The sequence below is a fragment of the Protopterus annectens genome, chromosome 2.part2 (assembly GCF_019279795.1).
Source record: "Protopterus annectens isolate FY-2018-M chromosome 2.part2, PAN1.0, whole genome shotgun sequence".
In the NCBI taxonomy this organism is placed as follows: Eukaryota; Metazoa; Chordata; order Ceratodontiformes; family Protopteridae; genus Protopterus; species Protopterus annectens.
The window spans coordinates 542433498-542452127 of record NC_056730.1 but is presented as its reverse complement, the minus strand read 5'-3'; positions in this window follow the sequence as shown (position 1 = coordinate 542452127).

The window sequence follows — 18630 nt, the reverse complement described above, 5'->3', positions numbered from 1 at the left end:
TAACTACCTGACATAGTTAAAACAGGTTATTAAAACGTTATTTTTGGCTTTAGTATCTATTTTAAGATCATAATCATTTTTAAGCTTCCTAACGGTTTCCTTAAGCTCTTAATAGTTTTCTTAAGAGTGCTGTTAAAGTAGGTAGAGTAAGACCTTTTATAAGCATTAAGCGCTTTCTTTCTTATGTTATATAATTTATTTAGATAGATATTCCAAGGAGGAGTTTGTTTTTACATTTCTCATTTTATTTTGGTACAGATGAGAATTGACTTAGCAATACAACTATTTAAGTGAGAGTAGAAGTCAATGGCTTTAGCAGCAGCATTAGCAGTGGTATCCATTGGAGAAGCATTACAGCAGTATTTATTTTGGTTGTCAAGTGAGGGAAGAATGTTTGCCATGTGATGCAAAGTAAAGTGTTGCTATAGAAAAAATAAGCAAGCATCACATAATTGTTTTCAGAAAGCTTCTGATAATTTCACATGTGTAAATTCCTACACAACTGGTACTTATATAATATATATATATATATATATATATATATATATATATATATATATATTTGTAGAAATTTGAAATGACCCAATTTTAGTGTCATTGTTCTTTAGAAGGCAATGCATGCTGAGTTACTTGATACCCATGATGCCAGGTTTATATGTAAAAAATGAACAGCACATTTTCTTTCCTGACAATCTCTACTATATGCAGACTATGGTAGCAACACACTTAGAAAAAGTGACCAAACTATTTGGTATGAAAAAGTAGAAGCTATTCACAGTACAGATGATACATATATTTTAAGATGCAAAGTTATAATTTGTTAGTTTGCTGCACCCTGCACTTATAAGTCCAAGTGCATTTCAGACATATTTGACACTGAGTAATAGCAAACCACTAACACTGACAGATTTGTGATTATCCACCAAGAAAAAAATGTACCCCAAAATGAATAATATCATCAAAAGAAAAGACAAAACAACAGCAAAGTGTCTTTCTCTTTATCATTTCTCTGTCTTGTCTCCATGGTATCCCACACTCACCTCTTCTAAAGTCCTCTTCCTCTATATAATGATATGCTGCTGTTCCTGTAGCATAAGCCATCTCAGTCATTGTAGCTGCATTTTATCCAAGAAGATCTACTAAGAATTACTCCATTTTTCCAAGTTTGACATTGTAAACTTCTTCTTGAACTAAATGTTGTAACATATTTTTACATCTATAAATACATATCTGTTTTGAGCATATCTTTGTATCAGTAAATATATATATATATTTTTCATTTCTCATGTGATGTGTCATTCATCTGGGCTGTGACTCCAAATGGTCCAGAGCACAACTCCTGCACACAAATATAAATAAATAAACAAGCATTAATAGATTTAAATATGTACAGTTCACATGATATTTGCATTGTCCTACAGCAGAAAATTGAAGAGACACACATACTGGTCACAAGTGAACTCATGGCAATAAATACAGCAGAATATAATAAGGAATAGGAATGCCTTAATAAAAGGTAATGGATAACATGCATAATTGCAAGACAAATAACTTCACTGAAATGTACAACTCTTTCCCTTAGTATTTTGCTCTTTTGGATGAAAACCATACTGTAAAGTCAATGATCAAAAAAAGCAGTGACTTTTCACATGGAGATGTAAGTCCTTCATGAGCTAATGCCACTAAAAAGCAGCTGAAGGCCCATAACAATTCTGGCAGGAAAGCAGTTACCATTCATGGGAAAAGCAGAACTTCATTTATTTATGTATAGGTTCATTGGGTCACATATACTTACAAGGCTGTTAATCTGTGAGGATCTTAAGAAGCTAAGCCTTACATTCCCACGATAGTTTATAGCTCTTATATTTGCACAATTATCTATCTACTTCTCTGTCTATCTGTTTATCTATCTATCTATCTATCTATCTATCTATCTATCTATCTATCTATCTATATCTGTCTATCTTTCTATCTATCTATCTATCTATCTATCTATCTATCTATCTATCTATCTATGTTTTTGTTTTATTTTCTATTGAGTAACAAGGTATCACAGATGTACAAGGGGGGGGGGGGTTACTGTATATGAAACACTTAAGCCAAACATATTAGAAATCAGCACAATACAAAAGCATAGTTGCAAAGCCGCAGGCTAGTAGCACACCACTTAAAAGTAAACAATAAGACTGAGGTTGTTGTGGCCACAGTGCAGGGCAATAACCCCTGAATGATCAACAGCTGTGGGTATGCTCAGTCCTCTATATCATTTAGCTCTGCTGATGACAGCTGGTATATATATCCATCTCCTGTCTTCTCACTTGTTTGTAGGTAATGTTCTACATTCTATATGAGCAGGAGGAGCTACTGACTTGTACTTGTTGAAATGGAGTACTGATTTTTGTGTAGAAATTCAAATTTTGGTTAACTGTAAGTCTATTTAAAGACAAATACTTTAGAATATTCCATTTTTTATTAAACTATTTATTATGCTTGTCTCTAACTAAGTAGACTCAGGAAAAGGCATATTCTGGCACTCAATGTCCATGTATGGGTCTTAATCATGGCAATGCACAAATACGTTAAGGCAATTAACACTATTCATGTGTAAGCACAGCTCTGCTGTGATTCATAGGGACCATTTATACTTATGTGCAATGCTCATGAATAAACATATTTTAGTGAAGAAATAATGAGGTGGTAATTAGAAATGATGTAAATGTTCTTATGCTAATAAGCCCATTTCTCGGCTGTTTGTGATTTATATAAACCAAAAACCAAGTCCAAAACCAAAATGTTCACAGTCCACAAAGAGGCAAAACGACACTGCACCAAAATAGCGTATACTCTTTAATTATCCGCTTTCGTAAAAAACTTCATCAGAATGAACTCATTTTACACAACTTCCTTCTTAAATAATACCAACATCAGGTGATTAATTAAACAATTAAAAATTCAAATGTTGTAAATCCATTAAAAAAATCCTTGTAAAAACAAACGTTTCTTTGAAAACAAAAAATATCAGTTAATGTTTATGTTTTAAGGCAAAATGAGAATAAATTGACCCACCTACTTTGTTTATGTTTAATTTACGTTCTTTTAAAAAACACTTAACATTAATGGCCTCATTAAGACCTGGGGGAGTGTCAGATTTTAATTTAATCTGCCAATGGGTTTCCCTTTGTAAAAGGTAGTTTTTAAAATCCCCTTCCCTCATATCTTTATAGCCTACTTCTAATATAGAAAACAAAAATTTACTAAATGATTGACAAACCAATGAATGCTTAAAAAGGGCGTTCTTGTCATCTTTAGATTTTATAGAATATAAGTGCTCTCTAATGCGGGTCTTCAGCTCCCTTGTCGTCATCCCTATGTAAAATGCCGCACAAGAGGAACATGAAGCAATGTAAATGACCCCACTCGTACAACAGTTCACATAACCTGGAACCGCCAAAGTCCTATTGTAAGAACTGACGGAAATGTAAGGACCAGTGGAAATAAATCTACACATGTTGCATTGATTGCAACTATACATTCCTTTCTTATGGGACCCTAAATTAGTAATTCTGTTCTGTTGGCTTTCCAAAATCCGTTTTAAGTTAAAACTATTCTTTTGAACAAACATAGGTTTTTCTCCCAAAATACGGAAGATTTCCGAATTTCCTTTTATGATCTTCCAATTTTTATTTATAATGTTTTGAATATTTCGACTATCTGAACTCATCTCCAATGAACAAATCAAATTGGCGTTCATTTCCCTGTCAGTGTCGTTCTTAGATAAAGCATTTAAATCTTCAGATTTCAAGTTTAGTAATGGGGAATATTTACCGTCCCTTTTGGACCAAATGTCAGCACTAGTGTGGACCAGGGTTGGTTCGTCGTAGCCTCTATCAATAAATAAAGAGGTAATTAAGGTAAATTCCTCAGTCAAGTCCGCATCCTTAGAAGTCATGCGGCTTGCTCGGATGAACTGCCCTCTTGGAACATTATTTTTCATATAATTAGGATGACCACTCCTGTAGTGTAAGTACCCATTATTAAATGTCCTCTTCCGAAAAATACGGCTATGTAGTCTGTTTTCCTCAAAGTCCCATTTAAGGGAAACATCCAGGAAATTGACATCCAACCCCTTAGTTCCAATAGTAAATTTTAAATAACTGGAAAAGGAATTAATGTCAGTAAGGACCTCACTAACGGTTGAATTATCCCCATCCATAACAAAAAATAAGTCGTCCATAAAACGACAAAAGAAAGGGATGGTATATTTGTTAGTCAGGATGGGAAAAAATTGTTTCTCCCACCATGACATAACCAAATTGGCATATGCCGGGGCTGCTGAAGACCCCATAGCAACCCCCCTTTTTTGCTTGTAATATGTTTTCTCAAACAGAAAAAAATTGTTCTCTAAGATAATTTCCAACAACCTACATATAAGGGAAACCATGTCATTAGTGAAATTTGAACAACTAGTAGATAAAAGGTTCCGGATGGCTTCTACCCCTTCATGGTGGGGAATACAGGTAAATAGGGAAACAACATCAAGAGAAAACATAATTTGTTTCTTAGGATTGAAACCACATGTGGTGACTAAATGGTTAATTTTTTTGAGAAAATGCCATGAATCCCAAATGAAGGAATCCTGTGTGGAAACCACTGGCCCCAAAACCGCATCCAAAAATAAAGCCAATCCTTCGGTAACTGAATGAGAGGCCGACACAATAGGCCTAAAAGGTGGATTTATAGTCGATTTGTGGGCCTTGGGAATCCCAAAAAGTACCCCAATTCTAGGCTGGTCATTGGTACAGAAATCATACAATTCAAAACTTATCTCCCCATCCATAAGGGCGTCATATAAATATGACTGAATTGAACGATAACATTGTTTGATTTCAAACAGTGAAACTGTTTCATATTCATCCCTGTTATTTAACAAGTCTAACATACCATTTACATAAGATTCCTTCCTCATTATAACTATGTTGTTCCCTTTGTCACTTTTCATAAAACGAAAATTATTCGTCATTGATTGTAAATTTTTGATAGCCAGCCTCTCTCGGTTGGTTAAATTGTTCAAAAAACTAGAATCATGTTTCAATAACCAATCAACTTCCTGAATACAGGTTTCCTCGAAAATCTTTAAGGTGTACTGTAGTTTTGGACAATATGATGAGGGTTTAACAAAGGTACGGTCAGTTGTAGATAAATCATGCAGTAAATAATGCAAATTTAACTTTCGAGAATATTTCTTAATATCAATAACCGTCCTAACATAGTTAGCCCTTGTTTGGGGAACAAAATTAAGTCCCAATTTTAAAACATCCAATTCATCACTAGTAAACTCATAGTCACTCAAATTAATAATGCTGAAATGGTCATTCGCAAGTTTCAAGTTTCCTCCCCTGACGACTGGGAGCCCAAAAATGTTCGGCTCCTGGTGAACACAGTCTTGGTTGAAATCTGGTTTCTCCGGTTGGGAAAAGAACCTGATGATGGTAGGGGAATACAATTCCCTGATCCTGACCCAGTGACAGTAACGTTCGTACTCTTTTTAGTTGCATTGTCCACAGTAGGTAATGGTGGAAAATTTTCAACAACCTCTGAGGGATTCCCTTTTTGTTTGCGATTTATAGTGATCTTTTAATTTGCTTCTGTGCTGTATGCAGATACATTATAAAAGGCAGAATCATCCCTTTTCTATTTGCTTTGCAACTGGGAATGATATTCTCTCTCTTGCTGCTGCTTTAACTATTTTTCAGTGTGACCTTCATGTCTTGGCCAAGCCAAAACCATTTGCACCAAGCAGTGCTCACAAACTAAGAAGGCAGAGATATACTCAGAGAATTAATCATTACAGTTTTGATAATTAGGTAATCCTTGATAGGTTTACAGTGGACAGGGATATTGTAAGGTCTTTAATGAACATATATGACCCACAGATGGGAACTGGGGGGATGCATGCATGGCCTTCCTATATCTGTGGAAATTAGCATATATATAGATATATATATATATATATATATATATATATATATATATATATATATATATATATATATATATATTACTCATTGTACTTGCCACAGGGACCTTCCAGAGACAGACTGGGGACATAGGTATTTCTCAGGCCTCTGTCTTGAGGATACTTCAGCAGTTCCTCAATATACTCCTGGCATTTGTGGATCAGTACATCCTTAACAATGCCACCTCAGGACTGAGCCTCAGCTATGCATGCCTTTTACAGGTGGCACAGTTCCCTGAGGTGGTTAGTGTAATAGATTGCACCTACATTGCCATTAGGTCCCCATCCAGTCCAAGGGCACAGCAGTACTGGAACAGGAAGAACAATCATTCCCTCAGCTTACAGGTAGTGTCTGATGCATGGGGATGCATCGCCAATTTGTCAGCCGAGCATGCTGACAGTGGCCATAATTCTCATATCTGGCACACTAGCTCACTTTAGCATTTTTTCCTGCATGGTAGGATGCTCCATGGTTGTCTTGTTGCTAAGGGGGAATTTAAAATATATTGCTTAATACCAAACCAAGTGTCCTTTGTTACATCTCCCCTCTTTTCTCTTTTTTGAGGTGATACAAACTATCCACTGGAGCACTAGCTTATGACTCCTATGAAAAATCTTATGCGAGATGCTGAAAGAAATTTTCATATAGCCCTGTTCCAGGCATGTTTTGCCAGGAGAGTTTTAAGCTTGTTAAAAGCCCATTTCCTTTATTAGGAAGAGTCTGGGGTGCCCTTCAGTATGACCCAGTTGCTGCATGCAGGATATTCACCACTTGTTGCATTCTGCACAACCTGATCATGCACCTAGTTGGTGGTGAAGTGACCCATCATGTCAATGGAGCTCCAAGTACAGGACCTACCATGATTAATGATAGCCAGTTGTCTGCAGTAGTAAGGGACCACAGGTATCAGGCTCATACAGGGTATATGGCTACCTAAGTAAAGAGGCAGCATTCAGTCAAAACCTATGGACCATGACATTCAAGTCAGTGTTTTCTTTCTCATAAAAAATATATAGAGTATAACTGATGCATGCAGTGCACTGTGTGAGCTATGCTGTGTGGTGCATGGTCTGCTTTCACTGCTCATCAGACATTCCCGCTTATCTTTACAAATATATATCTATAGCTATACCTATATCTGTCTCTCTCTCTCTCTCTATATATATATATATATATATATATATATATATATATATATATATATATATAGTATAGATATAGATATATTACAGAACAGTTAATCATATTACTGTTTTTATTGCCCGACTATTGACTGAGAAATGTTCAGTAATTTCAGATGGATCATGTATAGAATATTTACATTTTTGCTGATTTGTTAAATTTATTTTGCTTAGGGACTCTAGTGAAGTATACAGCTAATGAGTCTGAAGAAATGGTTAATTCATTAAAAAGTGTTTGTTGAGCAGTTGACTGATTGGATTTCACAAAATTGTGTGTATTGCAATCTCTAAACTTGCACTCACCACGAGTGTATACCTTGCACAAGAATGGAAAATGTATCACCTTTTTTATGTAATGTTTTTCCAGTTTTATCTATGACATATTAGAAATTATTTACTGATCACTGTTAAGGTACTGCACATCAGATTAATACATTATGTCATACACATCAACTTGTGTCCTCAAAAACAGTGATCATCATTTGTGTACTGCTGAAGGTGAAGTGGCATCAGTATTAGTACTGGTGGCAGGATACTCATATAATCTATTTTTCAGGTCTGCATTATCCTCTTAATAGTGTGTCTCATTTTTATTATCTTCTGTGTAATTGTCAGCATTACCATTGCACACTTGAAACTCTTGATAATGAATTGGTCCTTAATGATGTTAAAGATTATAATTTGCATGTTATGACCTCTACCTTTCTTTCAGGATTATTTTGTTGTTAAGCATAACCATTAATCAAATGAAATACACAGACAAGAAAAGCCTCTTAACACTGGGTTACATTATATTACAGAAATATTAATGTGCTTACCATATTCTGCAATTAGACACATATTTTTTTCTTTTGTCTACATTGCCTTTGAAGTTAAACAGTAACATCAATGCACTGAAAGGCAAAGTAGTGAAGCAAAATATTTCAAATTTAAAAAATCTGAAATGTCTAACCTGCGTCACAGAAGGTCAAGATTAAAAGTGTCATTAAACCGTTCTCCTAAACACAGCATGGGTGAAGGTGCACATGATCTCAAAGAGGGGCTGTCATGTGATCTTGATGCTGACTTGCTGTGATGATGGAGTCTGTCATGTGATCTTGATGCTAACTTGCTGTGATGATGGGGTCTGTCGTGATCTTGATGCTGACTTGCTGTGATGAAGGCGTCTGTCATGTGATCTTGATGCTGACTTGCTGTGATGATGTGACATATTGGAAGCAGGTGATAATACAGACACTGATCTCACAGTGCTGCATAACTGCGACCTCAAGTGAAAGGTTCTGTTACATGTAGATGAATATACTGACATGGTCTGCATGAATTTGTTGTGTTTGATTCTCCAACTACTCACACTATTTTCTTGAAAAGCATTTGTAGTGTGACACAGTATGCCCCCATGTGTCTAGAATGTATCACATCTTCTTACCTGTCCAAGTCTGACTCCAATATAACTCGCTAAGTCAACACTAGTGTAGACATGGAGGCAGAGATGGCTGCTGTGTATGTCACAATACTGGGAATTAATGTGATCATGGCATTATTTCTGCTCTCTACCATTTCCATATAGTGCTGTAAATACTCACATAACCCCATCTGACCATTTTCTGTGGCAGTACATTGAAACTTAACAATGTTACTACACATTGCTGCTGGGTAACCAGTGTTTTTCATGTTTCCTGTGGTAGCTATGACAAGTGCCAACACCTAGCACTCTTTGTAAATGTCTCATAGTGGATGATGCTACCTCTGGCTTTGGACCTGAAGACACTGGTGTTGAGGTGCATGGGTTTCTCCTTATACAACCTGTAGTGAAATGTCCCCATGTCTTTGATTTTGTGATTCACTTTCACTTTCTGTATAGTTATTTACATGTTGTTGGATGTGAGAACCTGCCCTTAGACTTGGTGACTCTGTGCTACGTTCCTAATTCTGCCTCATAAACATAATTTTGTTATCATCATCAATAGCCATTCTGCTTCTGTTATCTTCAAAATTTACTAATATAGTGGAATTGCTTATTTCTGTTTTTGACTCTGTGAAGAATTAATTGAGTCCATTACTTCTGAGATACTGGAGTACACTACTGTGTGCTGTGTAATGAGGAGTGAAGGACAGTTACAATGCACAGTCTGCCCAATGTCATAATGTGCAGAACTGAAGGGTTCACCTGTTAACAGTAAGTATCACCCACTACATGTAATCATTACACCTGAGCACTCATTTCCTTATGTAAATATCTTATAGAGGTTAAACTAACCTTCCCGAACAGATGTCTGCAGATGGTGCTGATGTCAGTAATTGCCAGTGTTCACCCCAGCTCTGATTATGCATATGCTAATAATACTCAGATATTTTGTAGCCATCCCCCTGAATGGACAGGAGGAACTCCTCATCAGGCATTAAAGGAATAAGCACATGAGGTTGCCTCAGCACTGCTATAGGTGATTGCATTCTGCCTTGCCTTTGCTCTAACATGCCCTACCAGTAGCTTAGCTAGGCTGGGATGAAAGGGACAACTGCCCTGTGTGCAAAGTATTAAGAGCACAATCAGCCAATCTGGATCCTTTCTTTAATGCAACACTGGCTTTTTAAAGCTGGTATTGAATTTGTGGTCATACCTGAGCACTGTAGCAACCACGCCACTGGGGATGCACAAGTCAGTGCATTTCTTCGTGGTGGTCCCAAGCCCATATAGATGGGAAGAGTTAAGTCAGGAAGGGAATTTGGTGTGAAACTTTTGCCAAATGACATATGCAGACAACAATACAGATTTCCATACTGGATCGGTCAAGGCCCAGGTTAACAATGACTGCCACCAGTACTGTTAGCCAACAGGGTGCTGGTGGAAATTTGGCTACTGTCAGCCGAAGGAGAAGGAGAAGGAGAGGTGGAAGGCATGCCCGAAGGCAGGAAGAAAGGAGGAAGGTTAGGAGTGTGGTAGTGAGGGTAGGAAGTTTGAATGTTGACAGTATGACTGGTACAGGCAGACAGCTAGCTGGTATGATGGAGAGAAGTAAGGTTGTGCACGTGCAAGAGATAAGATGGAAGGGGAGTATGGCCAGGTAGATCAGAGGTGGTTTCAAATTGTTTGATCATGGTGTGGATGGGTGGAAAAATGGGGTAGGGGTTATCCAGAAGGAACAGTATGCTAAGAGTGTTTTGGAAGTGAAAAGAGTGTCGGATAGAGTGATGTTTATGAGGCCAGAAATTGATGGTGTAATGATGAATGTTGTTAGTGCATATACTCTGTAAGTTGGGTGTGCAATGGATGAGAAAGAAAAATTTTGGAGTGAGTTGGATGAAGTAGTGGTGAGTGTTCCCAAGGGTGACAGAGTGGTGATTGGCATGGATTTCAATGGACATGTTGGTGAAGGGAACAGAGGGGATATGGAAGTGATGGGTAGGTATGGAGTTAAGGAGAGGAATGCAGAAGGTCAGATGGTAGTGGCTTTTGTGAAAAGGATGGACAAGGCTGTAGTCAATACATATTTTAAGAAGAAAGAGGAGCATAGGGTGATGTACAAGAGTGGAGAAAGATGCACAGAGGTGAATTATATCCTATGCAGAAGGGCCACTCTGAAGGAGAATGGAGACTGTAAAGTGGTAACAGGGGAAAGTGTAATTAGGCATAGAATGGTGGTCTGTAGAATGATGTTGGTGATCAAGAAAAGGAGAAAGAGCATGAAGGCAGTGTGATGCCCATACACTGGCCTAGCAATCAAGGAGCCTCAATCCTCACCACTAACACCAGTGAGGGGCATCCATATAGGGAAATGATAATAAATACACACACACACACACACACACACACACACACACACACACACACACACACACACACACACACACACACACACACACACACACACACACACTAAAGTACAATTTCCCTTAAGAGAACACAGAGATCACAGTCAGTCTGTGGTGGTTTCTACCTTTTTCTCCAGGTCCCCAATAAGACTCCCCACTGGAACAGCTATAGGGTCCAGATCTCAGCCTAGTGGGCAAGCTAAAACCTCCAGCACCCTTTCTGTCCAACCAGTGCTTCATGTCCCTGCCCAAGTACCTGACACACACATTTTGAGAAAATAGTTTATACAACCACACAAACACTCCTGGGTAAGGCTGGCACAGGTTCTCCAGCTATGCCCCTTTTACCCAGACAATATGGTAGAAATCACTGCCACCACCCAGCTAATATTATCAACTACTCAAAGATCCTTATGAAAGGGTGTCCAATTATACTGTGCAATATTATTATCCAAATGGTAAGTGCAACCAGTCAAGACTTATTTGGAGTGACTTGGTACAGTATCACTATATACATGCAATGTACTCTTAGAGCTTAAATTATCTCTACACAAAACAGCCACAGTTGAAAGGTTTAAAATATTTAATAATAAATAATAAAGACATAAGACAATACTTCTTACTACACACTGCTAGTCAAGAATTCAGAGATCACAGAGACATACTTAAAATAATACAGTAGAAAAGTTCTGACATTACAGAAAAACAAACTAGTCTAATCTTCCTATTTCCTAGCTATATCTAAGAGAAAACACTGTTCTAAAATCCTACTTACATATAGACACAGGCAGAGTGGTGAGTTGGATGTTCTCAAGACAAATGCTCAAACTATCTCATTCTTTCTGTCCTTAAATTGGTAACATAGTACCACTAATTCATGTCTGATTACATAATTTCTTTCTGGTTCCCAGGCTAGCAGACTCTCAGAGGTTAATATCCCTTTTGATCATGGAGCTGGTCAGGAACCAGAGCAATAAAAGAAATTATACATGCAAATTCTAGCCATTAACTCAGGCCTCAATACAATAGGCACACTGCCTTTATCTAGACATCTCGGCTCCAGGTTTTGACATCAAAGAATTGACATCATCTTTGTTACAGCAGAATGCACTGCTGTTACATTTTTGCAGTTGGACATTTAACACCACTTTTTCCCATTGAAGAGAACAAGCCTGTGGCTTATATTGGTATTTACAAATGACAGAATTATCTAGAAAATTATATCTGGCTAGACTGGCAGCCTTCACCTATTTTCACAGATAATGCCAAGGATCAAATGATGAAAGTTGAAAAAGGGTGATTGTGAGGTGGAGTTCAGGGAAGAGTTAAGACAGGCACTGGATGGCAGTGAAGAATTATTGAATAGCTGGGTAACTACAGCAGAGCTGGTAAGGGAGACAGCTAGAAAGGTGCTTGGTGTGACATCTGCACAGGAGAAGGAGGACAAGGATGGAATGAGGAAGTACAGGACAGTATATAGACAAAGAGGTTGGTGAAGAAGAAGTGGGATAGTCAGAGAGATGAAGAAAGTACACAGGAGTATAATGAGATGAGGCCCATGGCAAAGAGAAAGGTGGTGAAGGCTAAGGATAAGGTGTATGGAGAGTTATATGAAAGGTTGAACACTAAAGAGGGAAAAAAGAATGTGTACCAATTGGCTAGACAGAGGAAAAGCTGGAAAAGATTTGCAGCAGGTAAAGGTGGTAAAGGATAATGAGGGAAACATACTCACAAGTGAGGAGAGTGTGTTGAGCAGATGGAAAGAGTAGTTTGAGGGGCTGATGAATGAAGAAAATGAGAGACAGAGCAGGTTGGATGATGTGAGGATAGTGAATCTTGAAGTGTAATGGATTAGCAAGGGGGAAGTAAGGACAACTATGAAGAGGATGAAGAATGGAAAGGCCATTGGTCCTGATGACATACCTGTGGAGGTGTTTAGGACAGATGGCAGTGAAGTTTTTAACCAGACTGTTTAATGAAACCTTAGAAAGTGAGAGGATGCCTGAGGAGTGGAGAAAAAGTGTTTTGTACCAATTTTTAAGAATAAGGGTGATGTGCAGAACTGTAGTAAATACAGAGGGATAAAAATTGATCAGTCACAGCATGAAGGTATGGGAAAGAGTAATGGAAGCTAGGTTAAGAAGGGAGGTGATGATTAGTGATCAGAAGTATGGTTTCATGCCAGGAAAGAGCACTACAGATGCAATGTTTGCTCTCAGACTGTTGATGAAGAAGTACAGAGAAGGTCAGAAGGAGTTGCATTGTGTCTTTGTGGACTTAAAGAAAGCATATGACAGGGTGCCTAGAGAGGAGTTGTGGTATTGTATGAGGAAGTCAGGAGTGGCAGAGAAGTATGTAAGAGTGGTACAGAATATATATGACGGTAGTATGACAGTGGAGAGGTCTGCGGTGGGAGTGACTGATGCATTTAAGGTGGAAGTGGGATTATATCAAGGATCAGCTCTGAGCCCTTTCTTATTTGTAATGGTAATGGACAGGTTGACAGACGAGATCAGACAGGAGTCCCCGTGGACTATGATGTTTGCAGATGACATTGTGATCTGTAGTGAGAGTAGGGACCAGGTGGAGAAGACCCTGGAGAGGTGAAGATATGCTCTAGAGAGAAGAGGAATGAAGGTCAGCTGGACTAAGACAGAATTTATGCATGTGAATGAGAGGGAGGATAGAGGAATGGTGAGGCTGCAGGGAGTAGAGGTTGTGAAGGTGGATGAGTTTAAATACTTGGAATCAACAGTTCAGAGTAATGGTGAGTGTGGAAGAGAGGTGAAGAAGAGAGCACAGGCAGGATGGAGTGGGTGGAGAAGAGTGTCAGGAGTGCTTTGTGGCAGATGAGTACCAGTAAGAGTGAAAGGGAAGGTCTACAAGATTGTACTGAGACCAGCTATGTTATATGGGTTGGAGACGGTGGCATTGATAAAAAGGCAGGAGTCAGAGCTGGACGTGACAGAGTTAAAGAGTTAAGATTTGCACTGGGTGTGATGAGGATGGACAGGATTAGGAATAAGTATATCAGAGGGTCAACTCAGGTTGGACATTTTGGAGGCATAGCCAGAGAAGTGAGATTGCATTAGTTTGGACATGTGCTGAGGAGGGATGCTGAGTATATTGGGAAAAACATGCTAAGGATAGAGCTGCCAAGTAAGAGGAAAAGAAGAAGGCCTAAGATAAGGTTTATGGATGTGCTGAAAGAGAACATGCAGGTGGTTGTTGTGATTGAGCAAGATGTCTATTTTTAATAGTAACTCTCAAGCAACCAAAAAATACACTTATTCGGCATCTACCAATCCCCACATGTGCCGGTTAACTGAGAGTTTACTTTATATATATTTATGTGTGTGTGTGTGTGTGTGTGTGTGTGTGTGTGTGTGTGTGTGTGTGTGTGTGTGTGTGTGTGTGTATATATATATATATATATATATATATATATATATATATATATATATATATATATATACCTATCTATATATATACCTATCTATATATATATATATATATATATATATATATATATATATATATATATATATATATATATATATAGGATCTGTACTGTCTACCGAACGACTGTTTCACTGAAAGTGAAACGGCCGAGCACACTTTCGTGAAAGTGCTTTTCACTGAAAAAGCACTTTGTGGCAGTGTGCTAAAAAAAGAGAAAAAACATGGGGAAATGGATGTTGCTGAGATTGTAGCACAGTGGGGAATAGGGGAATATTCCATTTTTCCACTGTAGTACGATCTCAGAGTGAGAATATAAAAGTAGGGGAGTGTGGGCATGTGCGATAGAGACATGTTGGGTTACTTTGACTATTAAAAATATACCTGACAAATACTGTACCCTATATTATACCATACCATAAACATTGTATTGCTTTGATGTTAATATTGAAATACAATAATTAAAACCTGGCTGGAATAATAATATTTTAAACTTATATTTCTGCTAGAAAGCATGGCATGTAGAATGTTTTTTAGTGTAACACGCTGAGTGGATTGGAATTGAATGAATTGAATAGAGAGAGAGAGAGAGTGAATGCATGTATGAAAGCAGAAGTGACTGTGTGTGAGAGATTGGAGAGATGTATGAAAGATGAAGAATGTGTGTGAGAGATCAGAGAAAGAAAGAGTGAGTGAACGCATGCATGAAAGCAGAAATGAAAGTGTGTGAGAGATCAGAGAGATGTAGGTAAGCTGAGAGAGAGTGAGTAAGTGAATACATGTATAAAAGTGGAAGAGACTGTGTGTGTGTGTGTGTGTGTGTGTGTGTGTGTGTGTGTGTGTGTGTGTGTGTGTGTGTGTGTGTGTGTGTGTGTGTGTGTGAGAGAGAGAGAGAGATCGGAGAGAGAATGTGCAATCTGATGCAAACTGACTGAGTATTACGTGAGTGTTCACATTTTAGCAATTTGACTTACTTGGTTTGACTTGTTCTCAGGTTGGGGATACAGGGAATTTTTGAATTTAATGGTAACTTTTACCAGCAAATTAATGGTGTAGCAATGGGGGCAGCTATGGCTGCCAGCTATGCCAATTTGTTTATGACAAATGGGAAAAATTGTATATTAAAGCAAGTAGATATTACAGTCAAATATTGTTTTTTGGTCGTTTTATTGATGCCCTTTTTCATCTGGAGAGGTGACTTGAAAGAACTTTTATGTTTTTTTGAAGAAATTAATAATGCATTTGAATATCTGAAATTCACTTGTAATTATAGTTATTATAGTATCTGTTTTCTGGATGTTGAGGTATACAAACAGAGTAAAATGTTTTTCACCAAGATATACAAAAAGTGTTCAAAGTAATACTTATTTAAATTTCAATAGTATGCATCCAAGTTATGTTAAAAATAACATTGTAGCAGGACAGTTAAAAAGAGTTAGTGTTTTAACCGATTGTGATGAGAGGTACAAAGCAGAGAGTATAATGTTATGTAAGATGTTTTTAGTTAGGGGTTATCCAAAAGAAATGATAGAGACAGAAAGCAAAGAAGCACGACTAAGTAGAAATAGTAAAGGGTTGGTTGGTACAACAGACAATATGGGTACTTTTCAGAAGTCCAAAAGAAAGGCAACGGAGTAAAAGACTATGGATAAGGAATGGTTGTGCCATATTCCATAGATGGTGCGCAGATTAAATATTTGTTCAGAAACAACTGCAAAATTATAGCTAGTTTTCCAGATATAAGGGAGGTAGTTGGAGATGAACACATTTTTGTTATTAAAACAGGAAAGAGTTTGAAAATTGTTTTTCATGATAAAGTTAAATATTTACATACCAAAAAAGAAAAGGTGGCAAAGTGTTTAAATTGTAAATATTGTAAGCATAAAGGGCAAACTTTACTGTGCATAAATAACACAAAAATACAGGTTGTCAGTGAAAATGTTTGCATGATGAAATTTGTTGTTTATCTTTCTATCTGCACACAATGTACCTCTTATTATATTGGTATGACAACTAAAGAATTTTACAAAAGAATCAAAGAGCACTTGTATGCTGTTCAAAAAAATGATGATACTAATGCATGGGACAGACATTATATGAATGACAAATGCAATGGAAATCCCAAATTTATTGTAATAGATTAAGTTTTGAATTTTTATAGTAGGTTAGCAGCAGACGAATAATTAAAATGGAAAGAGTACTGCTGGATTGTTAAATTAGATGCAAGTCACCCTCCTGGGCTGAATGAGAAAGAAAATGTTAAAGTTTATTTAAAAAGAAAAAGGTTGAAACATTAACATGTTACAATCCTGAATTTGAACAGTAATGTAGAAGTCAAGTGTTTTAAACTATGAATGTTTAATAAGTCTAAAATGCATTTTTATAGTGGATTTTCATCTTTGAGATAATTGTTTAGTTAATTAATTAATTGGTTACATTTTAGTATTTAAAGTGTTTAATGTGGAACAATCTTTATTCAGTCTGAAGAAGTCTTTGCATGACGAAAACGCTTACTAAAGAAGGTGCTACTTATCTTGGTGAATAAAGGCTGCTGTGAGAGTTTTATTCTTTGCTGTTAGAATTTGTTGATTTTTGCTGCGGAACTTTCCATTTTATTGTTAATTTATTTGTATATTCCTTTTTAAAACTCTAAAAACATAAGGTATGCTTTTGTCGGAAAACAAAGTTTAACACATAAAAAACTGAATTGTTCATACTCTACTCTATTTTTTTTATTTTTTTATGGTTGCTTGAGAGTTTTGGTTGCTTGAGTTCTGCTTAAATGAGAGTTTACTATATATATATATATATATATATATATATATATATATATATATATATATATATATGTGTGTGTGTGTGTGTGTGTGTTACAGTCATGTTGGGTTACTTTGACTATGGTGCACAGTAGAGAATTCATTATGGTTGCAGGTGTATAACAGTGGGGCAGTGGGGTCAAATAGGATTATGAGCTGTGGGGAGATGGCCATGTAAATTACATTTATTTTTAATTTTGTTTTTTGCCAGGTGTGTACAAGTGTGCATTATTTGTTTTTAGTGGTAAGTGTTATGAGTGAAAAACATATGTTGGTTGCATAGGATGTTATGGTTTCATAAATGTAAAGTAGAGTTAAGGTTCATGTGTGTGTGTGTGCGTGTGTGTGTGTGTGTGTGTGTGTGTGTGTGTGTGTGTGTGTGTGTGTGTGTGTGTGTGTGTGTGGTGCCTGTTTGTATGTGTGTTTGTTTCAATTGGTAGAATGTAGTAGTTTTAGGTGGGAGTTAAGTGCATTGTGTATTGCTTGTGACCAATAGAATATCCATCAGTTTTCTGTGTGGTTCATTGAGGGACTTTTTTTAAGTTATGTGCATATACAGTTAGTTTGCATGTGCAGTATCTGATGATCTACCACATATATCATTGAGTGTGTGTGTGTGTGTGTGTGTGTGTGTGTGTGTGTGTGTGTGTATACCAGTTTGTTTCACACTTGGGTATAACAACTTCCAGTGGCACTCAACTAGTGACAAGCATACATCCTGTATGCAGATGAAAGATGTGAAGAAATCAAATGTAAATTTGTTTTCAAGAGAAAAGCCTTCAATGATTTTCATTTTAGCTGGTGGTGGGAAATGCACTGAAAGTAGCATGTACTTGCCATTACCTGGAGCTGTGCGTGGGAACTGTAATAGCCTTAGTCATTGTTGCAATTCTACAACTTCACAACCATCTCCTCTCTCCCACTCTATCACAACTACAAAAACAAATACTTAACTGGCATTGTCATCACATATCCATTATGATAGCAGAAATATGAGTAAGCTTTCACCTGTTCTGTGTATAGAAAAAGGACAAGAGGAAGCAGGTTTCTAAGGCCATGACCTTCTTTGTGGAGGTTTCCTTAGCTACCTTGCCCTTCAAGTGACAATTAGTCTCCTGTGTCAATCCCATATAATTTGAATGAGTTATCTATTTGAAATGGACTGCATCTTAGCAAAATGATTCAGAGATGGTTGTGACAGAAGAGTATGTATATAGCCATATTATGACTCTCACTTTTACTGTAGCCATTTAAAGCATTGTCCTGTAGTGTTTACCCCATTTTGCCTTGCCAGGTTGCGTTTATATCACGTTATCGAAAGATGAAAATAGCAAATGCTATTTCATC